The sequence below is a fragment of the Macaca mulatta genome, chromosome 4, assembly GCF_049350105.2.
Source record: "Macaca mulatta isolate MMU2019108-1 chromosome 4, T2T-MMU8v2.0, whole genome shotgun sequence".
NCBI classification, from domain to species: Eukaryota; Metazoa; Chordata; class Mammalia; order Primates; family Cercopithecidae; genus Macaca; species Macaca mulatta.
Window position 1 is genome coordinate 73,740,690 of NC_133409.1, and position 24,349 is coordinate 73,765,038.

A 24,349-nucleotide genomic window follows, 5' to 3' on the forward strand; every position below is an offset into this window, starting at 1 on the left:
ATGTGTGGAGCCTGGGTCAGCTGACTTCCAGGACAGGGCTGTCTCCTGAACCATTCCGGCATTTGGAGAGCAATGAACACTGCATGACGTGGTTCTTCCTGCTCTGTTGGAAGAAGGCATGGCATTTTAGAGCACAGAAATTCATCAAACATTGAAACATTTGCTGTTGTATTGACACCATCTTTTCTTTAGGAATGATCTTGGAAAAAACTAGGAAAAGTTATTCCATGGACCAGTGATGACCAGTTATTGTTCCTTTTGTCAACAGGCAAGATGATGATGAATGAAGTCCTGGCAGCTTCCTGTGTCCCAGGCCTTGTAGAAATAAATGAGACAGACGTGCTTCAAAGTTCTAATGTGCATCACATCGGATCTTGTTTAAGGAAGCGTTAAAAGGAACCCACCGTTACCTATTGAGAAGGCTCTGTGCTCTCAGGCATTGTTTCTGATTGAATCCAGAGGTTGCAAGCATGCCTCCCTGTATTACCTGTTGGAGCAGGTTTAATTTTATAAATTTTAAACACAAACTCTATGAGTTTCTAGTTCATAATTGTTCTTTTTGGGGATCCACTCAGATGAACAGTATTGCATTTGTAAGAGATACCCACTTCCACAGGACCAGATTTCATTGCAATATCAGTGGCAACAGACTCCATCTGTAGCATCATCCAGTACCAGTGACGGGAAGGACAGATGGCAAGGAAACCCTTCGGGGGGGAGAAAAAAACGTCATATTGTGTTGGACCTACAGATTACTAGAACCATAGCTTTAGTAAACCAAGGCTTTTTTTCTTGAACACAATCTGTGTAGACTGTGTAGTTCTTGATTGGTGGCTTTAATCCGTTATCATTAGGTATCTCCTTGAACTTTCTCAAACACTGAAAATCTTAAGCTTTCATTAAAAAAAAAAAAGTAAATGCAGCTTTCAGAAAATCCAGGATTCAGTACAGTCTTCCGAGTGTTTGACTTCAGCCTCCCTGTCCTGTAATTACCAACAGCAGGTACCCGGGTGGTAGACAAGAAGCCTTGCGGGATAGATAAGGAAATGAGGAGGAACAAACATATCACATGGTATCATAAACATACTTTATAAGTACATTTCTTATTAGCTGCTTCTTCGGGCAGAGATTATAAAAGTTTGCTGCAAGTATCCAGACCAGGATTTGTGTTTTGGAAATTATCAGTGTTCACAATACCTGCAGGGAAGAAAAAAATACAAAAACTCAAATATGAATACTGTTTACACCCAAAAGAACATTTTTATCATTCTTTTCTTTGTTTTTGGCTCTGTCAAAAATTAAAGTGCTTGGAATGCTGTAGTCTGTGATCTCTTGAAATTTAATCAATGAGAACCTAGCATTTTCACAGTATGCTGTCACTTTGGACATTCATAATAAAAATTGAAACTAATTTTGGTTGTTAGTCATTTATTTTGCTGTGTAGCTTAGTGCATCTTTTGTGGTCTGTCTGTGCCTAGTAACTGAGCAGTCTGTGTGTATAGAGATGTAGAGATACATTCATAGTTGAAGCCTTTCACTGTTGTTTTCTATATTTGAACAACCACTCTTTTTATTTATTGAAAGGCCAAGAGATTTTTGAATGCCAAGGCCTTTTTGAATATGCATTCTATAACACGGATTAAAATTAATTCCTGAGGATTATATCTAAGCTTTCTTGAGTTTCTCCTTACAGCAGATTTTCTATTAAATTGATTATAATTGTATTTTCTATTACAAGTAGTAAGTAGAAAACTAGAGAAGGCTATAGGTAATATAGTGGCAATTATAGGCTTTTCAATAGGATCTTTATTTGTTTGATTCTCTGCCTGGTAGTGTTGGAATATTGTTTTATGTATTCCATCATACTGCAGTAAGAAATAAAACAGCTCCAAAGAAACACAGACATGTGAGCCTATGTAGAAACTTAGATCTTGCTTGGCACCTGTACCAAATTTGATATGGCAATGAGAAAAGATCCCTTTCCTTCTATTCTTTTGTAACTAAACCTGCAATTGGCAAACATCCGTCTAGCTCCCACTTCCCACCCCGTCAAGCCCCCACCTCCCACAAAGGAACAGTATGGATTTGTGACTAACTTCACCATTCTTGTGCACATATGAGCAAATGATTTGGGAAATTAAATGGGGAAAAAAATAGAAGTTTCTGAGGTTCTTTTCGGTGGATAGGGTGAGAGGAGAAATAGAATAGCAAATGAAGTTAAAAGAGGATCATTCCTTCATCACTGGGTGCATATGCAGTCAGCACTTAGCTGGAGGTGCTTTTCCAATGACCAGGTGCACACGAAGGCCCATCTGTTGGAAGAGTAATCTTTTTAAAATCCCAAGGCAGCATAATACGGGCAGAGGTTGATGCTTTTGTTCCCTGGATGAATTCCCTTTTCAGAAGCTCCTGCTCCCCTCGACCTGAGCATCTGGACAGGCTCTCTGTGTGAATCGGCATGAATATTGAACAGTCCCCACTCCATCCCTGCTTCAGTCCATGGCAAAGGAAAGCTTTCAAAAGTCACCGTCCTCCAGGGACTCGAAGCATTTCGAGCTGGTTTTTAAAACAGTATTAAGTGACTTTGACAAACTGAAGCTATTTGGTATTTGCACAATTAGAAAGAATCCCCCATGGGGGTTGTTTGGCTTTGTGAGTAAATGCTGGCCTCTCACTTGAATTCCAATACAGAGATCTCATTCAAATGAGATGGGTGGTCTTAGGCAATTTCTTTGTGGTTAATAAATTCCTCATGGGGGGGGGAAACTATTTCAGAATGGCCTCCGCAAAGGAATTACACATAGATGATTACTTTTATCCAGAGTAATTTGTGTTTTAAATGATTTTAAAGTATAAGCAGTTAAGAAAGTCATGAAATTTGATGCTTTAGAAGAATGCCTCATTTCATTCATTATTAATGATTTCCCCAAATCCACTATTTCTGCATCTATGTATGAAAATTGAAGAACATTCCAGACTATGGTGGTGGCATCAAATCCAATCATTTTTATAACTGGGCTTTCCTTTGGAGGACTCTTTAAAGGTTACAGAGAGAGGCAGCTTGGCGCAGTGGGTAGACTGGCACAGTGTATAGACTGGCTCATAGTTACTGATAGATGTTTTCTGTACCTTTTAGTATCTGTGAAAAATATTATATTTACTCCTTTTATTTCTTCTGAGGCACACATCTCTTTCAAAAACTTTTTTTAATATCATAGAAATATATTCTATCTGTGAGCTATAAGGAAATAAAATGATGCTCATTTTCATCCATTCTTACATTATTTCAAAACTAAATCATTTCTCAATCCTATAAGATATAAATCAATTGCCTATTATTGTAGATGACTTAGGAAAGAAGATTGTAAACTAGAAAAAATATACTTGCATTTTTAGTCCAAACTTTTAAAACTACAAGTTCAAGTACTGTATTCAGATATATTTTCTAAAAAGATATCATTCATAAAATTAATGCAAATTTTAAAATCCACTAAAGGATCCATAGTGCTAGAAATAAATGTGGCTTTCAGATGGCCGTGACTCTCAGCTTGCACAACTGGGAAAAAGCCTGAATATGCCTCTTGTTAATTTTGTCCGCTTGATCGTGGGATGGGAAGAATATTACTGAGTGGAAGCAATTGTTATTGCAAAGATGTTTTGCAAAGCTTTATGAAGACTGTGGCAAATGTTATCTTGTATCTCAAGGGACCTTGTGTGGAGAGTTGCACTGATATTTAGAAGTTCCCACACACGGTGTCACACAGGCCAAGAGCCACAGCAGTCAGAAATGCAAGGGGGACCTCCCTGCTTCTTACAGCATCATTCCCACCCTTTCATTACAACAGAAAAGGAAAAAGCTAACGAGGAAAAGGAAGTAACTTTTGCCAGAAATGTCCGTGCAATTGCGGGCTTTCTTTCCCCTGTGTAATGTGAGTGCAGAAATGTCCATGCGCTAGAAGGTTTTCTTTTTTTTTTTTTTTTTTTTTTCCTTTAAATGGAGTCTTACTCTGTGGCCCAGGCTGGAGTGCAATGGCGTGATCTCGGCTCACTGCAACCTCCACCTCCCAGGTTCAAGCAATTCTCCTGCCTCAGCCTCCCAAGTAGCTGGGATTACAGGCACCTGCCACCATGCCTGGCTAATTTTTGTATTTTTAGTAGAGATGGAGTTTCACCATGTTGGCCAGGCTGGTCTTGAACTCCTGACCACAGGTGGTCCACCCGCCTCGGCCTCCCAAAGTGCTGGGATTACAGACATGAACCACCGCACTCAGCCCAAGGGCTTTCTTTATCCTGTGTGATGTGAGTGCACTCACAAGTACACATAGCATGGGACTGGAGGCCATAAGCAGAGTGACTAGAATCCTCTTAGGCCACAAAAAAGCAAAACTCTCAAAGGTGAGGCCTGGCTGGGGACTGCCAGGAGAGCGCAGGGACCAAGAGGCCAGCTCTGGGTTCTGCAACACGAGCTGGGCTCCAGTGCCCCAGAAAGTGATTCCCAGGTTCTCACCTCATGTACGGCAGGTGTGGCCACAACCGAAGCCCCACCTCCTTCACACTGACTCCAGGTCCTGTGCTTGTTTTTTTTTATTAGAATCTTGCAAATTTGTCTCCAAATACCAATATTCCTTCATTCATCCAACACGTATGTATCTAGTGCTTACTAAATACACAGTGCGGTGCTTGAGATCAGAGATGGAACAGTGCATTAAAATTATGCTTGAACACGTCAGTAGAACGTGCATGTTCAATGGGAATACAGGTGTGTACTGCAGCTTAAGCACAAGATGAATGCAAAGGAAGTTCACAGAGGCAGATGCAAATCAGTAGTTTTCCTAAAAATGACTTGTTCTTTATTAGCTCAACTTGCCACTATCGTAAAAAAGAAAATAGTTCTTACTGTTTAGTCTTTTGCTGTTTCCTAGCCAGTAACACATTTATAGTTTTATTTGGATTGGAGAACCAAGAGATTATATTGACATATACTAGTGAACGCCTCTTTTCTAAACCCTGAAACTCTAGCAAGGATACAGGTCCCACCATCCATGAATGCTGCCGTTGAATTCAACATGAGAAGTGACCTGTTTCATCTGTAAACGGGGTGGGGGAACTCAAAATACTTTCAAACACAAGGACTTTGGCTTTACAACGTTTGGAAAATTACAGACAGAACACAAGAAACTATTTATATCAAACCAAAAGAATTCAGAGTTTCTCAAGAGATCTCTTATTAAAAAAAAAAATGTGTATTTCATGGAATAAGGATAGACTATGGCAAGAGAATGGGATAGAAAGAAAGTTATTCTCTTCTGAACTTGGTTTGGTTTTCCTGGGGCCATCTTAGCAGTACACAGAAACAATGTTAGTTTTCCCAGATCCCCGTCACAATGAACAGTTGCATAGAAGTAGGGTTGATTGAATGTTTTCAGTCTAGTTGTATCTGACTTAGAAAGATGTTATCATTAAATACAAAAGGAGAAACTAAAGCCAATAGATAATCGGAGAATTGTGGATTTAATTCAGCATTAGCTGCTATCTTTTTCTCAGGCAGAAGGATACATCAGATTTAAGTACAGGAATTTAACTAAATGGAATGTCAGATTTATGATATGTAGGTTTCCTTTGGAAATCCAGACATCTCTGTCCAGATGTGAAGACTGTAGAGAATACATGTTGTTTAAAGCAGATTATTAACTTGAATAAGTACAAGCATGACCACCCCCAAATCATTTGCTAATCATTGTTTCTTTGACTTCAGTCAAGACACAAGCAATAACGTTCCTTCCATTCAACTAAAATCCTACTTAATTCCAAGTAAACGTAATAATTCCTCAGTATGCTCAATCAGACCATCAAAACCTTTGAGCTGAGGATCCCCAAGATATTACAGCAACAGACTATTTTCTAGCATAGTTGGGGCTTAAGGTTTTTCCAATGGATCTCCAGTTTTTCAGGAATTTGAATACATTTTTTAAATGCACTAACGTAAATGCTCTACTGGATATAATCCTAACAGTCTTTGCTGTTGCAAAGGCCACCAGGACCTTGAGGTGCTCCGGGTCTGGGTTAATGCCCATAGGGTTCACCATGCTGGACTGGGGGCCACAGCAGCACCAGGCACAGAGCTCAGTTCATAAAGCACCAGCTTCTAACATAAATTGACATTAACGACAGTCACTCTCCTCCCAAGGACAGAGCAAAAAGGAAACCCACTTAAGAGAACAGATGCAGTTAGTGTATTTTAGCTCATCCCTTAAACAGTCACTAAACACCGGCATCCCATTGGATTTGTCTGTGCTTACATCAAGGAAGTTTCTTCTCTTACCAAATTCCTTCCATCACCCGTAAAGAAAGCACATTCCTTCACTCAGGTGCGTCTCCTCAGCTCCTCTTAGCTCAGTCTTCAGTTTGCTGCTTCTTTATTCCTTGCCCTTGGTTTCCACTTGGATTATTTGGTAAATGTGTGTTGCTGAAGATGCTTGCCATTGCTTCCAGGGTTGGTCCCAAACGTGTCTGCATATTAGAATCACCTGGGAAGCTTCAACAATCCTGAATCCTATGTCCCTTCCGCAAAGATTATGACTGCTAGAGTGTGCCCTGGGCATTGGGAGTTTTAGAGGCTCTCCTGGTGGATTCTAATATGCAAACAAGTTTGGGAATCCCTGGGCTACAGGGAAGAAAGGAAAGGTTTCGAAGTGCTGGGCCTCCTGTGGGTTGTGTGATTTGGAGCAAGTCATCTAACCCCGCCCAGCCTTGGTTTCTCTGTGTGATAAAGACAGTTGTGCCGGCAGTTTTCCCATCTGCATAATGAAAACCATGTTTACATGAGGTGGTTAGTAATACTACATGTAATGGGTTTGGCACAGGCTGGGCACTCGGGAAATGATAGCCATCATGCATCCCTAAGGTAAAATAAAGGCAAGGAAACACTGCGAATGATTAAGTGAGGTCAGTTTAATGGAAACGAAAACAAGTAGGTGACAGCCAGGCTCTCTGTCACATGGGATGTGGTTTCTTTCCCTGAGACAATTGAATTGTTCATCTATTTCTAGCTTGTTGGAAAGAATGTTACCACCTTATACTCAGAGATAAGGCTATTGTGTTCATCTGTTTTTCCAGGGTGGGGTGGGTCTGCCCAGGGCTTTGTGAACAGGATCTGCCTGGTAGATAAATCTGAGGGGTATTGGGAAGTGGACTCTTTGGCAAGGACTGATTGATTTCATGAGTTTGGTGGGTATATGGCTGATCACACGTCACTGGGGTGAATGTGACTCCTATACTCAGACTTGGGGAAAGATAGAAAGTCTATCTCATTTTGTTCTTGGTGAGTGGTCTCTTATGGTGGCACAATAAGGGGAGATTGGTGGTGTGTTAGAATCATAGAAAGAGAGAATGTCAGAGCTGAAAGAAACTTAGATCATCACCGGAGCCCCAGGAGTTCTTAACAGTGAACGCTCTGAGATTATAGGAAACACCTTCAACATATTTAACATTTTCTTTGATGAGGGCCATGGCTTCTTGTCTGATTCAATAAGAGCTTGCTAGCCCTCCAATACCAAAGAATCGAGTTTATGAATAAGGAAACAGTCAAAGGAACTGTTTAAAGCCACGTGGGCAGTTAGAAGCAAAACAGGACTAGAACTCAGGTGACCACAGTTTTCCCCAACCTCTACTCCCCCAGTTTTATAGCAAGTCTTAAGGATTAACTGTGGCAAGGGACTGTTTAAGCCACAGGTTCAACTAGTTCACTGGATAATCACAGCCCCAAGCAGACGGTGCTGGCATGCTACCAAATGAGGTTTCCATTTTTCTTTAGCTAAGGACATTGTGTCTCCTGAAGGTACTCGGAAGAAGGTAGAACTTCTGTTGCTGTTTGGAAATTCTCATTATTTTAACCTACAGTGAAACATCAGTCAGGATTTTGGGGGCTAACAGGAATCTGGACAGACATAAAGGAATTTAAACCACAAGTGCAGTCCGGGTGCGTTGGCTCATGCTTGTAATCCCAGCACTTTGGGAGGCCGAGGCAGGCAGATCACCTGAGGTTGGGAGTTCGAGACCAGCCTGACCAACATGGAGAAACCCTGTCTCTACTGAAAATACAAAATTAGCCGGGCGTGGGTGGCATATACCTGTAGTCCCAGCTACTCGGGAGGCTGAGGCAGGAGGATTGCTTGAATCCCAGAGGCGGAGGTTGCGGTGAGCGGAGATTGCATCGTTGCACTCCAGCCTGGGCAACAAGAGCAAAACTCTGTCTCAAAAAAACAAAACAAAACAAACAAAAAAACCACTTCAACAACAACAAAAAAACCCATAAGTGCAAAGTAGGCAAAGGCCTAAAAAATAACAAAGATAGTTTGTATGTCCTGTTTCTTTTTACTGTAATTTTCATGTAGGCTCAAGAGGTATGTAAAGTTTTGGCAGAATAAAGGAACTTTACAGCCATCCGCAGGAGTCTATTAAACCCTGAGCTCTACAACATTTTTGGGATCCGTGGTGTTTTAATTGTGTTCATTTAAAATGTATCCATTTTTTTTAATAGATCACATCTAATTTGTGCCAGACACTGTCTAGCACCAGAAATACAGCAATGTACAAAACAAAGCCTCTGCTTTCATAGGGGTTTTTATCTTGTGGGAAGAGAAGGACAGTGACATTCATGTAATATTTTGGTTGAACGTGAGTGCCATAAAGAACAGAGCCGGGCAGGGAGGATGAAATGGACAGCAGTGGGGGTGCCATGGCTAATATTTTATATGTGATGGTGAGGGAAGACCTCACTGGGGAGGTCTGTTTGCATAGAGTTCAGAAGGATATAGGAAGGAAGCCATGGTTGATCACTGAAAAAATGAAAGGGCGTATGAGTTCATTCGGCTGTTTGGCACGACTGGGTCAGTTTCAGTGGTTTATGGTATACTGGTTTTCTTCCTCATTGGCCCAAGAACATTTGTGGGTTTTGTTTTGGTTTTGTTTTTGTTTTTTGAGACAGAGTTTCACTCTTGTTGGCTAGGCTGGAGTGCAATTGCACGATCTCAGCTCACTGCAACCTCCGCCTCCCATGTTCAAGCGATTCTCCTGCCTCAGCCTCCTGAGTAGTTGGAATTACAGGCACCTACCACCACGCCCCCACCACCATGCCTGGCTAATTTTTTTGTATTTTTAGTAGAGATGGGGTTTCACCACGTTGGTCAGGCTGGTCTCGAACTCCTGACCTCAGGTGATCCGCCCCCCCTCGACCTCCCAAAGTGCTGCAATTACATGCGTGAGCCACCGCGCCTGGCCCCAGGAACATTTTAAAGACCACTTAGAGTTCAGCTTTGCAAGGAGGCTGTGCTGAGTTGGTGGGAGCAGCACTATTGTGAGTTCCATGCATTGCTGGGAGAGCTGGTACTATGTGGGTGTCTGTAAGCAGGAACAGGACTGGCTTTGGAGTCACCACATGAAACTGTGTCTCACATCCACCTCTCCCATCACGAGCTCTGTGACCATGGCATGTTATTTTATTTATTTATTTTTTTTCAGATGGAGTCTGGCTCTGTCGCCCAGGCCAGAGTGCAGTGGCACCATCTCGGCTCACTGCAACCCCCGCCTCCCAGGTTCAAATGATTCTGTGCCTCAGAGTCCCAAGTAGCTGGGACTACAGGCACCCACCACCATGCCCAGCTAATTTTTGTATTTTTAGTTGAGATGGGGTCTCACCATGTTGCCCAGGCTGGTCTCGAAGTCCTGAGTTCAGATGATCTGCCCGCCTCAGCCTCCCTAGATGGTGAGATTACAGGCGTGAATCACCGTGCCCGGCTGGCATGTTATTTTAATTCTTTACACATCTCTAAAATGAAGAGAATGATAATGCCTCACTCACAGCGTTGTTGGGATAATTATATCAGATGGATACGTTTGAAGTCTCAGCTCATGGCCTGTGACAAAATGCATCTTCAGTAAATGTCAATAGTCAGTGCAGCGGCAGCGGGAACAGTGCAGTGAGGGTGTGACCCAAAGGTGTGTCCAGCTCTTGGGTTTTGTTCAGAACTCACTCACCTCCTGCAGTCCATCTGTGGCCACTGGAGAGTCCACGACTGTGATACTCGTAGGGACAAAAGATGAGTTTGATCTTTGTGTTCCGTGCAGTGCTCTTTACATGTGGTAAGGGATAGAGAAGCATTTGATGGAGAAGTGAATTATTGACTAAAATTCATCTGGGTAAGAGACAAAGTAGAAAAAGTTTTCCAATAGAGGAAAATGTCTTATTAAAGTCTCAGGAAATGAATTGCTTTTTATTTAATATTTCCTTAAAGTTTTTTTGTTTGTTTGTTTGTTTGTTTGTTTGTTTGTTTTTTGAGACAGAGTTTCGCTCTTGTCACCCAGGCTAGAGTGTGGTGTCGTGATCTCAGCTCACTGCAACCTCTGCTTCCTGGATTCAAGCGATTCTTGTGCCTTAGTCTCTTGAGTAGCTGGGACTACCAGTGGGGGCCACAACGCCTGGCTAATTTTGAATTTGAATTTTTTTAGTAGAGATGGGGTTTCACCATGTTGGCCAGGCTGGTCTCAAACTCCTGACCTCAAGTGATCCACCTGCCTTGGCCTTCCAAAATGCTGGGATTACAGGCGTGAGCCACTGTGCCTGGCCTCCCTAATGTTTTTTAATGATTGTTTCAAATTCCATTTTTACAATAATGAGAGTCGTATTAAAAAGAAGGAAGGGCCGGGCACGGTGGCTCATGCCTGTAATCCTAGCACTTTGGGAGGCCGAGGTGAGCGGATCACTTGAGCCCAGGAGTTCAAAACCAGCCTGGGCAATATGTCAAAACTCCGTCAGTATAAAAAATGCAAAAATTAGTCAGGCGTGGTGGTAGACGCCTGTAGTTCTAGCTACTTAGGAGGCTGAAGTCGGGGGATACTGAGCCTAGGAGGTCGAGGCTGTAGTGAGCCATGATTGTGCCACTACACTCCAGCCTGGGTGACAGAGTAAAACCCTGTCTCAAATTAAAAAGTTGAAAAACAAGAAAATAAAAATGAAGTAAAAAAAAATTTAAAGTAAGGATCAGTAACAGCCCTTTTATTATAGTAGTTTTGAATTTCAGAGGTAAAATGTGCCTGGTATAGGCACATATATAGTGGTCCCTAATATATGTCTATATTTGAGACAGGGTCTCACACTGTTGCACGGACCTGAGTGCAGTGGTGCAATCACAACTTACTGTAGCCTTCACCTCCTGGGCTCAAGCAACCCTCTTGCCTCAGTCTCCCGAGTCAGGGGGATTGCTTGAAGCCGGGAGTTTGAGACCAACTTGGGTGAAAAGAGAGACCTCATTTCTACAAAAAATACAAAATCATTAGCTGGGCCTTATGTTTAACCAAAATACACCTTGTGGCAGAATCACAGAGGCGAGTGACAAACTGCCTCCTCCTAAATGACAACCAGGGTTAATTAAGTTACTGAGGCTTGGTTTTAATAATTTCCACTTACAAGGAATTTTTGAAAAAAAATTTTTAATTTTTCTTTTTTTTTTTGAGACAGGGTCTCACTCTGTTGCCCAGGCTGGAGTGCAGTGGCACAAACACAGCTCACTGTAGCCTCGACCTCCTGGCCTCGAGCAGTCCTCCCACCTCAGCCTCCCAAGCAACAGGGACTATAGGTGTGCACCACCATGGCCCGCTAATTTTTTTACTTTTTGTAGAGACAGAGTCTCCCTTTGTCGCCCAGATTGGCCTTGAACTATTGGGCCCAAGCCATCCTCCTGCCTCAGCCTCCCAAAGTGCTGGAATTACAGGCGTGAACCACATTCAAGGAACTTTCAGATGCTGAGCTGGAAAGTGGTGTGGGAGCTCCAAGTACCTTGTTATGATTTTTAAAAGCCCCAGAGGAGATTGGCCTTGAGGGGACAGAAGCTTCCTAGCATTACAAGGACCTCTGGCTTGAAGCACGGTGGGGAGGGGACCCTGATTTCCCAGACAGGAGGCCCAGCGTGCCTTTCGAGGACAGCCTGCAGGGAACCTGAGGGACTGTAAGCCACTGCCTGACTGTCTCAGGATCATGCCAGTGAAAAGGTGTCATTCAAGCCAGATCCATTTCAGGCATTCGTTACCAGGACTGTGACAAGTCTTGGACTGATGGTGAGGGAAAGAATGCCCATTTTAGACGCAGCCATTGGCAAGTTTGCACGAAGCGTGGCGCAAAGGCAGCGTTCTGCACTTTCTTGCTGTTTCTGCATGGACTTCCGTTTCTCAGCATGGCTGTCAGGAGGCACCTGGCAGTAGTTTGCATCTAGGGAGCTCTTCTTACCCTCAAGAAGCCCTGGTTTTTCCTTTCCTTTCACAGGACAAAGCCTCCTTGTATATTAGGGACCCAGAGAGGACACGGATTTCGAATCCTTAGAGGATGCTGAAAAGCTTGCCTTGAGTCTATATATATATCTTTTTTTTTTTTTTTTACTGATTTACATGTCACATTTTCCTCTTGTATCTACTCATTCTAGTGCAGAGAAATATTTGGAAAGTGGAAAGTGGGACGAGAGAAGGGGAAATAGAGGGCCCAGGGCCACACACCTGGGAGTAATCAGATCCGCTGTGTCCGCAGCTCCTCCTTCGCATCAGCTGTGCTGCCCGCGCTTGCTTCCTGACGACTTTAGGTTTGGGATTTCCACCATCTTTAGAGAATCCACATGCTTGTGTGGGAAAGATGGTGCAGTGACCGCGTCAGATCTGAAGAAAGATGCATGCTAATTTAATGGGATTCAATTCAATTTTTATTTTTATGGAAGTCATCTGCTCACAACGTCACTCACCCAAAACCCAGGACCAGCCCTCCTCTCTGTCCTTATCAACAGTCTGGGTATGGCAAGCATGACTTACTCATGAAATTCACAGAGTCCCTGGCTCAGGGAGCTGGCCGATCCCTCAGAAGACCTTAATAAAAATGCAAATGGCCTTGACTCATCTTTAAAATGTGCCCACAAAAACAGAATGGAAGTTCTTGGGTTAAGTGCCAGATGATTGGTCCCTGAAACAATTCCTCATCCCCTCCCCACTAGGGAAGAGAATGGGGAAAGTAACTGGCGAGTGGGGGATGTGGGCCACTTTGGGGTAACTGACCTCACCAGAGACCAGCCTTCTACAAAAGTAGGCTCAGGATGGAGGGCACCAGGACTGGGGCTTTTTCTGTGAGAGAAGGCACTGTGTCTCACCCCACCCTCCTCACACAAACTCAGCTAGTGGCACAAACACACAAAAGAATAGCTCTTATTCCTTTTAGATATTAATAGCATTTTAGATATGTTTCCTCACTTACTCCTTAAAACAGGTCTGTGAGGGTTCTCTCTCATAGGCTGGTGGGATTTAGAAAGGGAAGGTAACTTGTCCTGTGTCTCGGCTAGTGGAAGCTGGGGGGACTGGAGCTGAGCCCCATGTCTGTGCACCTACGGACCTTCCAGCCTGGGATCACCCAGGCACAACCTGAGGGAAGGACAGGTCAACAGCTGGAGGTGTGAGCACCCGAGGCTCAGAGCCAGAATAGGCCAGGAGCTGGGTGAAGGGGGAAGGCCTTCACATGCTGGAGGAAGTTCCCAGCCAAAACTTCCTCTTCTGAGAGGCCAGATAGCTGGGCAGTCCGGAAGAGGAAATGACGAATGAGTTGTTGATAAAAAATGGTCAAACCCAGGGAATCTCAGATGCCCTTTCTCATTCTTGGGCTGCATCGAGTAGACAAAAAGGTAGCCCAGGAATTCCACCTCGGGCTCCAGGTGCTGCAGTTCTCAGGGAGGTGTTGGGGAACTGGGGACCAGACCAAAGGTCTCTGTAGGATGTCTGATCTCTCCTCTGGTAGGAAGGCCGTTGGTGGGAGTGTTTCCACTAAAAGCAAGAGAGCTGAAGAGTTGATGAGGTGGAGTGGGAAGAGGGGGCAGAACAAAATCTGAGTACCAGGTGGGTCATTTATTCAACCTTCAACAAATATTGATGAGGCACTGGAATATAGCTCATGAACAAGCACAGACTGTTACTCATGGGACATATGTTTTAATGCATGAGCAACATGCATGTCTTGTATATTCTAATAGGAAAAGTGACCAAGAAATGGATAAAATGGGGCCAGGCACAGTGGCTTATGCCTATAATCTCAGCATTTTGGGAGGCCATGGCAGGTAGATTGCTTGAGTCCAGGACTTCAAGACTAGCATGAGCAACATAGCAAAACCTTGTCTCTATGAAAATTTGTTTTAAAAAATTAGCTGAGTGTGGTGGTACATGCCTGTAATCCCAGCTACTCAGGAGGCTGAGGCAGGAGGATCATCAGAGCCTAGGAAGTGGACATTGCAGTGAACCTAGATTGTACCACTGCAATCCAGCCTGGGCCACAGAGCAAGACCCTGTCTCAAAAACAAACACAAAAACAAAACCAAGAATGATTGACTGGGCACAGTGGCTCACGCCTATAATCCCAGCACTTTGGGAGGCCAAGGCAGGTGGATCACCTGAGATCAGGAGGTCGAGACCAGCCTGGCCAACATGGTGAAACCCTGTCTCTACAAAAATACAAAAAATTCACTCGGCGTAGTGGCAGGTGCCTGTAACCCCAGGTACTCCGGGGGCTGAGGCAGGAGAATCACTCGAACCTGGGAGGTGGAGGTTGCAGTGAGCCAAGATTGTGCCATTGTACTCCTGCCTGGATGACAAGAGTGAAATTCTGTCTCAAAAAAAACAAAAGAATGATAAAATAATTTCAAGTTTTCATAAGTGCAATGATGAAAACAAACAAGAGGCTGAAGGCCTGAGGAATTTTAAGAGAGAGAATGATGTCTTTAGCCTCAATAGGACTTCCTGGAGGGCCAGGTATAGAGGTTGCGAGGAGGGAAGAGTCAAAGATGACTCCCCAGTTTCCTACGGGCTGGGCATGGCGCCGTTTTCTGAGACAAGGAAGCACTCATCAAAGCAAAGGAGCCCTGTGGTGGTCATCTGGGGGGTCTTGAAGAGCCAGGGGGATGAGCGCATGGTATCCTTTGGATGCACTGGTCAGGGGCGATGTAGGGAAACACAGAGATGGAAGCTCTGCCAAGAATTAATCCAGTGAGGTTTGTTAGATAAAGCCCTCAGCACAGTGCTAGGAACATGGTGATGACTCAATACATGGTAGCTGCTTTTCTGTTAGGAACGGGCCAGACTCCTGATAAGAGCCAGGATGGAATAGACAGAATAGGAAAGGACAGGGTGAGGCATGCCAGGCAACCTGGGTCTCTCTGATAAGTGCTGTGTGTCCTCTGAGGATCACCAAGGGAAAACTAGAAAGCGGGTCAGGATGGAGTGGGGTTTCCCTCCCTGCGCACCTGCAATGGGGCCTAGGCATCCCTCGGCGCAGGGAGGCACATGTGTTCTCCAGGCTGGAGGCACAGGCTGGAAGCTTCTGGATCTGACTCTCGCCTGCAGCTGCTCCAGCAGCATTTGAGCACAGTAGGGGGCTGGGTCTTGCTGTCCTCAACATTAGCAAGCCAGGGAGCAGTTCCCTCACACTGTTAAGCTCCTTCCCATGGAGGAGATTTTCTCCAGAAGATTCCTTCCGCAGGGGCGTCTGCGGTTTCCCTTCCTGTTTGATCCCCGTTCCCCCTCCCTTTGCTCAGCTCCCCCGACCTCTCAGACACAGGACAGTGACAACACAACACACAATGTGACCTGCCGAGGCCAAAAGGTTTTCTGTCATTCCAATTATTCCTGTATCAGAATACACATGCAATTAAAAACTTTTCCTTTTTAAAACTTATAAGTTGAAAGAGGACCTTGGTCTAAAATCTTTGCTCTCAAAATAGATTTCTACTGACTTTAAATTGGAGTCGGACCCAGATGAGCTCTATAGAGTCAGACACTTTATCATGGGGAAGAGCACTAATATTAGAAATCTGACGCTGGGCGCAGTGGCTCACGCCTGTAATCCCAGCACTTTGAGAGGCCGAGGCAGATGAATCATCTGAGGTCAGGAGTTCGAGACCAGCCTGGCCAACATGGTGAAACCCCGCCTCTACTAAAAATACAAAAATTAGCCGGGGGTAGTGGCGTATACCTGTAATCCCAGCTACTCAGGAGGCTGAGGCAGGAGAATTGCTTGAACCCAGGAGGTGGAGGTTGCAGTGAGCTGAGATCATGCTATTGCACTCCAGCCTGGGCAACATAGTGGGACTCTGTCTCAAAAAAAAAAAAAAAAGAAAGAAAGAAAGAAAGGAAGGAAGGAAGGAAAAGAAAAGAAAAAGAACTCTGCAGTGCCAGTTTTCTGATCAGAAAAGGGATAATTATATTTACCTACTTCATAGGATGTCAGCTGTAATTATTGAAAGTTAATTTTTTAAAAATAGAACTTGGTATTTCCTGCCAGTGCTTTTGAACTTCAGACTATCTCTTCTCTTTCTCTCTCACACACACACAGACACACACAGACACACAGACACACACACACACACACTTCCTTTCCTCAGGAGGCCACAGACAGCATTTCCACAAGCCTCACGAGCAATCCTAATGAAAACGCCTCAAGGTGGCTGTGATACAAAAGCCAAGGAGGCTTTGAGTAACACATTCCTAATTTTAAAAGCTTCTGGCTTATCACCTTCCCTTTTAAGTTTCCTATCCAGGGCGGATCAAGATCTGAAAAGATGTCGTGGTGAGACCGCTGGGAAATGCTATGCATAGCTTCTGTTTTCACCTCTGGGATCTTCCCAGGCCTTCCCAGGTCCTAAGAGGAAGGTGGGATGATGCAGTCTCCTGCTGTAGTTCGGCCTCAGCAGGAGAGAGAAGTCCAGCTGGTCACCAGCACACTGCTCCTCTCTACCCTGTAAGCCCGCTGTGCCTCCAAGTCGGCTCACCTTTAAAGCCGGCTGAGCCACTCTCAGTAGAGGGATTGGTAGCCTGTTCTGTAGCAAGGACATGGGGGGAGTCTGGATTCCCCACATGGGACAACATCTGGTACTCTCTGGAAGCTTCTACATGTCCCCCAAGCATCCCTGCTACCTAGGTGAAGACTTCCGGGTCAGAAGTGTTACCCAGCACAGAGCTTGCTTCTCGCCCAGAAGCCAATGCGATGGTACCAGATGATAAGAAAAGATAAAACTGTATTGTGAACTGACTGGCCAGGGGACAGCAAACAGTGCTCAAGTCTGTTCCCCGATCGGGGGTGGCGCGAGCCTTTGTGGACTTTCTAAACAGTCCCAGGTGATGCCATGGCAGCGGGTCTGCCAGGCTTGTGGTGGGAAGTCAGGGGGTTAAAGCTTTTCCCTTTGCCCATGCCCAGGCAATTCTGGTTCTGCATCACTGTAACACGGTTAATGTTACACCTGGAATGGTTAATCAGTTGAACTGCGTTCGGGTTACAGAAGCACTTGGAGTGGTCAATAGGTAAGCCTCAAAGAGGTTTCATAAAACCACACATCTGAGATGGGGGGCTTGCTGATGTTTTCGAGCAGCAGTTCTGACTTTTTCCCCACCCAGGTACTTTTTCTTTTCCTCTTCTCTTCTCTTTCTTTTTCTTTTCCTGAGCTCATGGCAGCTAGGACCACAGGTGCGTGCCACCATGCCTGGCTAAATTTTAAAATTTTAAAATTTTTTGTAGATAGAGGGTCTCCCTATGTTGCCCAGCTACTCTCGAACTCCTGGCCTCAAGTGATCCTCCCACCTTGACTTCTCAAAGTGTTGGGATTACGGGCGTGAGTCACTGGGCATGAGCCACTGCACCCGGCCCTCACCCAGTTACTCTTACTGGCAAAGGAGAAAAATAAATCCCCTGTCCTCCGGGCCAGGGGCAGAGCAGAGATTTGCCAAAAGCATGAAATAGCTTGTTTTATCACAAACTCCTGTGTGGCCATAAAACTATGTGTGAACTTTACCCTTTATTCCTGCATATAGATTTGTTTTCATATACAAGTCATGATTTGTACTCTATCAAACTACTTAACTCTCCGACTGCACCTCCTAGGAATTTTTAAATAAAATTGAGGCTATGGGAGGATGCTTGGGGTTTGTCCTACAGCTACATGTGACCTGATGTTCCCCAGCTCACACTTGGGGAAGAAGCATCAGTGGTGGCCCTGAGCTGTCCCTGGGCCTGCCCTGCCCAATTGCACAGGGTGCTGGGCAAAGTTATTTCTGCCATGCCCTGCTGGGACTTCCAGACAACTCCTGACTGCACGGTGGTGTTTGAGCTTCCAAGACTCTCTCTGGTCTTGTCATCATCTCCATCCGCCCATGTGGGTGCTTCCTTTTGGGTGTTTTCCTAACAGCACCATTGCATCTGTTGGAAAATGAGGTTGTCACCTCTCTGCCTCTTGTTCCTTCGTGTTTCTCCAATATTGTTCAAGTCTTGCAGACTTTCCTGCCAGTTTCCCAGCTTTGTTTGCCATTTCAGTGTTCTGGCCAGAGGTGGAGACCTAAGCCCAACAAGTAAACAAACAAAAACAAATAGATGACTCAGAGCTGACCAAAGAGGTTTGCAACAGCATTACCTCGGGGACAGCATTACCTCGGGGGCTGCAGGTTCAAAGGAGTAAGCATGACTTCTGTTCTGCTGCGAGGCTGGTAGTTAGGGGAAGTTTGGAACAAGATCACCAATCTTAACAGAATGTGGTCCTTCCACATTTCCAGCAACAAGTCAGAGAGGCAGCCTCACCATAGCTTAGGGCAGAGAGTGGCCGTGGGAACTGTGCCGGTAGCTTTGGTTGAACCATGAAAATCGGGCAAGTGACTTAATCAGCTCATCCTCTGAACTGACTGTGCTCGTTCAAGTATCATATGCACAACACCTTAAATCTGCTGTTGTTTTAAGTGAGCAGACAATGTCCTGAATGGTTTAAAAAAAATCAGAAAAAAATGTATTTTTTTTTCTAAACTAAAGTTGAAAGAGTATAATAATCAGGGACACAAAAAGCAGATTTAGTGATTTTTTTTTTTTTTTTGGGTGGTGTCCTGCTCATTAGAGTCTTTTTTTTCAAGACAGAGTCTTGCTCTGTTGCCCAGGCTGGAATGCAGTGGCGCAATCTTGGCTCACTGCAACCTCCGCCTCCCAGGTTCTAGCGATTCTCCTGCCTCAGCCTCCCGAGTAGCTGGGATTACAGGTGCGCGACCCCATGCCCAGCTACTTTTTGTGTTCTTTTTTTTTTTTTTTTTTTTTGAGACGGAGTCTTGCTCTGTCGCCCAGGCTGGAGTGCAGTGGCCGGATCTCAGCTCACTGCAAGCTCCGCCTCCCGGGTTTACGTCATTCTCCTGCCTCAGCCTCCTGAGTAGCTGGGACTACAGGCGCCCGCCACCTCGCCCAGCTAGTTTTTTTGTATTTTTTAGTAGAGACGGGGTTTCACTGTGTTAGCCAGGATGGTCTCGATCTCCTGACCTCGTGATCCGCCCGTCTCGGCCTCCCAAAGTGCTGGGATTACAGGCTTGAGCCACCGCGCCCGGCCTTTTTGTGTTCTTGATAGAGAAAAGGGTTCACCATGTTGGCCAGGCTGATCTCTTGATCTGCCGGCTTGGCCTCCCAAAGAGCTGGAATTACAAGCGTGAGCCACCGTCCCTGGCCCCATTAGAGTCTTATAATCATGGATAGTATCAGTAGCATCGGCACCCACAAAGGCTCCCTCTGCACTGGATCCTGTGCTCAAGGCTCTATGTGCATTTTATTACTTAATTATCTTCACAACCCTCTGAAGTAGATTCTCTTATCACCCTAATTTTGCACATGGCTTAAACTTAAAGGGATTAAAAAACTTCCCCAAGGCTGGGGAAGTTGGGGCTTCTACCTGTAATCCCGGCACTTTGGGAGGCTTAGGCAGGTGAATCACTGGAGCCCAGGAGTTCAAGACCAGTCTGGGCAATGTGGCAGAAACCTCCATCTCCATACCAAAAAATTGCAAAATTAGCCTGGTGTAGTGGTGTATGCCTGTGGTCCCAGCTACTTGGGAGGCTGAGGTGGGAGGATCACTTGAGCCCAGGGGGCAAGGCTGCAGTGGGCTGTGATTGTGCCACGGCACTCTCAAACAAACAAAAACCTTCCCCAAGTTCACGCAAACTGCGAAGTGTCAGAATCAGTCTCTAAGCTCTGGTGCCTCTGATCAGGAGTCTTTCTCTTGACCACTGTGTGACACATCCACACCCACCAGCTGTGTCTCTGGAGAAAGCTTACCTTTCCGTGTTCAAGATAAGGAACAATATCTAAAACGAACAGAAGCACCGGAATGCTGGAGTCATATTGTCTTTCTGATTGTTAATGTATTTGTAGCTTTGTATTTGTATTTAAGGAAGACATTTAGTGAGGTACTGTGTTTTGTTTTTTGTTTTTGCTTTTGCTTTTATTCTGCTAGAGATTATCTTGACTTTCAGGAGTTAGAACTCGCTTCTAATAAGAAGATATTTACATCTGTAATTTAGCCAGTGTATCTCCTGTATTGACTGATTTTATTACCCCCTGATGCTGGAACCGTGAGTTCAGACAAAGCAGACAGATTTCAACATTTGTATAAAGGCTCCCTCAAGAGGGCGCTCCTTGCAAGCCGTAGACTTGTTTAGTTCTCTTCAGGCCTGACACTTGATTTTGGAGAGTATTTTCAGAGAATGCATTGCAATCCTGCATGAGTACGGAGGAAATTCATGGAAGAACCATGAGGAAACATAACAGAAGTGCCAAAATCTGAGTGTTTAGGATGCAAGTTGTGAAGGTCCAGGGAGTTCGATTTTTATAAAGATTACTTAAAGAAAAACCTCTAAATTCTTTTCCTGTGTAGAATCATAGAAGGGCTAGAAGAATTGCTTTTCCCTATTTTTAAGGACTTGGTAGGAGTGACGGTGGGAGAATTCTCAGCTCTTCTAGATAACCAATTACATCATTTAATACATTGATTTGATATCCTGAGTCAGATGGTATTAGGATATTTGTTTTTGTCCTTTTAAAAATCATATTAGGGTCAGGTGAGGTGGCTCATGCTTGTAATCTCAGCACTTTGAGAGGCCGAGGTGAGTGGATCACCTGAAGTCAGGAGTTCAAGACCAGCTTGATCAACATGGTGAAACCCCATGTCTACTAATAATACAAAAATTAGCCGGGTGTGGTGGTACACACCTGTAATCCCAGCTACTTGGGAGGCTGAAGGTAGGAGAATTGCTTGAACCTGGGATGCGGAGGTTGCAGTGAGCTGAGATCACGCCATTGCACTCCAGCCTGGGTGACAAGAGCAAAGCTCCATCTCCAATAAATAAATAAATAAATAAATAAATATCATATTAACTCTTCTAAAAAAATGCAGAGGCACAGCTAAAAGGCAATAGAGAAATAAGAATGGAATTCTAAATAATGTTTAATTAATCCAGAAGAAGGTAAGAAAGGAGCAGAAGAATTTAAAAAACATACGGGACAAACTAAAAATAAATTTGAGCAGCAGACTTAAATGCAATCACATCAGTAGTTAACATTAAATATAAATTGACCAAATGGTCCAATTTAAAGATATAAATTGTTAGCTGCAGAAATAAAAGCCCAACTATATGCTGCCTTTAAATATAAATACAGATAAGTTGAAAGAAAAAAGATGGACTATGTCACAGAAACAGTATGCTTTAGAGAGCTGGAATGGCCATATTAATATATAATAAAATAGACTTCAGGATGATATTACCAGAGGTAAAAGGGACAATTCTCCAGGAACATGTAAGTCATAAAACTGTATATGTCCAGCAATAGAGCTTAAAATACCTGAAGAAATATTGACAGGCCAGGCACCATGGTTCACATCTATAATCCTGACACTTTGAGAAGCGAAGGTGGGAGGATCGCTTAAGGCTAGGAGTTTAAGATCAGCCTGGACAACATAGTGAGACCCTGTTGCTACAAAAAACTGAAAACTAGCTGGATGTGGCAACACGCTCCGGTAGTCCCAGCTATTCAGAAGGCTGGGGCAGGAGGATCTCTTGAGCCCAGGAGGTTGAGACTGTAGTGAGCTATGACTGTGCCACTGCACTCCAGCCTGGGCAACAGAATGAGAGCCTGTCTCAAAAAAAAAAAAAAAAAAAAAAAAAAAAAAAAAAGGAAAGAAAACAAAAGATTGACAGAATTTACAGGAGTAATAGACAAATCCACCATCACAGTGGCGATTTTAACATCCCTCTGTTAGTAATTGATGGAACAACTAGACAAAAGCACATTCATTCATCTAAATTGGCCATCCACAGCAGGGGCTGAGCTGCAGTCAGCCAATGGGTGTTCCGCTCACGATGGTTTCTATTTAGTGTTCCTGGCTAATGAAGCAGCAGCTGTCTTAGCATCCTTTGTTACCCAGAGGACGTCTTGAGATTGATTACAGTTGTTCCAAGGGTGAACCTGAGTCTTTACCTTGGCAGGCAAGTTATGGAGGATTTCCTCTTTACTCCAACACTTGAGACCAACCCTGTTGTCTAGACAGGATGAGTTTCTAGTGAACAGAGTAAATTGCTTCCACCCAAATAAGGCACCTATCTCCAAGGAGCACTTTGTAACTACCGTTTGCTACAACCCCAGGCTGCCAGGGAAGCAGGTTCCTCTGAGAGTCCTCAGTTTGATTACACTGATGGGCCCTTGAGCGCAGAGATTAGAGTTTTACCTATATAGTTAAGTGACACTTAAAGTCCAAGAGCTATTATCTTCCAGCCATCCACTTCAGGACCAGATTAAGTTCGGCTAGGAGCTGCTTAATAGGATTATGGAAACACAAGGACCAGCCTCATCCTCCTAGCTCCAGGCAGATTCCCCTCACCCCACCACTTATCAGTTCTCAGGCTAACCATCTCCTGAGAAGCAAATTTTTCAATTTCCTGCACTGATAGGATTTAACAGTTTTCCAGGACTAAGAAAATGGGGGATTCGAACATTGTGAACACTCTGTCCGGGTAACACAGAGGCCTTGTTTAGGTGAAAGCATCTTGTGTTTCTGTGTCAGTTAAGCCATGCGTGGTGATGGAGGCAGCACCGTCTAGACTGGTCTCAGAGCAATTCCTCTTTTTTTTTTTTTTGAGACAGGGTCTCGCTCTGTTGCCCGGGCTGAAGTACAGTGGGATGATCTTGACTCACTGCAACCTCCGCCTCCTGGTTACAAGCCATTCTCCTGCCTTAGCCTCCCAAGTAGCTAGGATCACAGACATGTGCTGCCACACCAGGCTAATTTTTTTTCCCCTTTAATTTTGGTATTTTTAGTAGGGTTGGGGTTTCACCATGTTGACCAGGCTGGTTTCAAACTCCTGACCTCAAGTGATCCGCCTGCCTCAACCTCCCAAAGTGCTGGGATTACAGGCATGAGCCACCATACCTGACCCAGGTACCCAACTTTAAAGAAGAAATTTTGGTCACAATATCCATCTCCTTTTTAAGGGATGAATTGTTTAGGTTCATTTGGTGGTTTTCTAATCTTAACATTCTGTGGCTTAACATTCAGCACTGAGAACTGAGGATTTGAATTCTGATTTGAGAACTTGATCTGATGAATGAAATGAGGGCATTTCTTTCTCCACCTCCCTTTCCTGGAGGTGCTAGGTACCTTTGCCTTCACTCTATCCTCAGATCAGCTTAGCGGGGCTCCTGCCTCTAGTGAGAAACTAATACCCTCTGCCAAAGCTCCTATATGCATATTTTTAAGCTCCAGATGAACGTTCCTTTTTAAAGAACTTTTACAACAGATTTGTTGTAAGACATTAAGCTAGAAAGAAGTATTATCCTACACTGCTCTTATACTCCCGTGTTTCGGGTTGGTGGCCTGCTTTTTCTTTTGAGGACATGTCTCATTGATGTAATTCTAAAACAATTTTAAACCCACAGATTAAGAACATATGTTTCTTCATGGCACATGTTGAGAAAGACTTCAACTCATTCTGCAGTCGTTACTGAAGAATGTCTTTAAAGCAAAATTGCAACTGGTCAGCTCCGTTATCTACAAATTATATCAAGTCTTGACCCAGAGAGTCAGACCAAAGGCTTATCTGACCTTGTGTTCTTCCTCTGACAAAGGCCCCAGTTTTTTCAATTGTTGTGTGGGAAAGGTGGGTGTGGTGGGGAGGGTGATGAGACGGAAAGATGTTTTCCCTCCCTTGTGTCAGTCACAGAATGTCAGGAATGTTCCTCAAAGGTAGATCTGTCAGCATGACCTTTGCTAACTCCTTCTTGAATTTATTTATATTTTATCTGCTACCTCTTGGGACATAAGTTTCACATTTTTATTATCTGCAGTAGTACAGTACTTCCTCTTTTTGCCCTAAAATCATTTCTTTCAAGCTTCAAGGAGCATCCTGGGTCTCAGTATTTGGAAGTGATGATTGCATCTGTATTTTCTCCATTTGGTTCAGCTTGATCCCAGAGGCTCTGATGGTATCTGCTCAG

General features: G+C 44.3%; 1 protein-coding gene across 14 annotated transcripts in view; it reads left to right on the top strand.

Annotated features, from left to right (window-relative positions):
- SCAF8 (SR-related CTD associated factor 8) overlaps nucleotides 1-24,349 on the top strand; it is a 227,423-nt gene that overhangs the window by 173,667 nt on the left and 29,407 nt on the right. For 9 of the 14 annotated variants that reach the window (XR_001444409.3, XR_001444411.3, XR_013416256.1 and 6 more), the window contains one exon: nucleotides 269-1,411. The exons of the other annotated variants lie outside the window; for them this stretch is intronic. The gene's annotated coding sequence lies outside the window, so the exon portion shown is untranslated. Of the gene's footprint in view, nucleotides 1-268; nucleotides 1,412-24,349 lie in introns of those variants that run through there. 14 annotated transcript variants of the gene reach the window in all.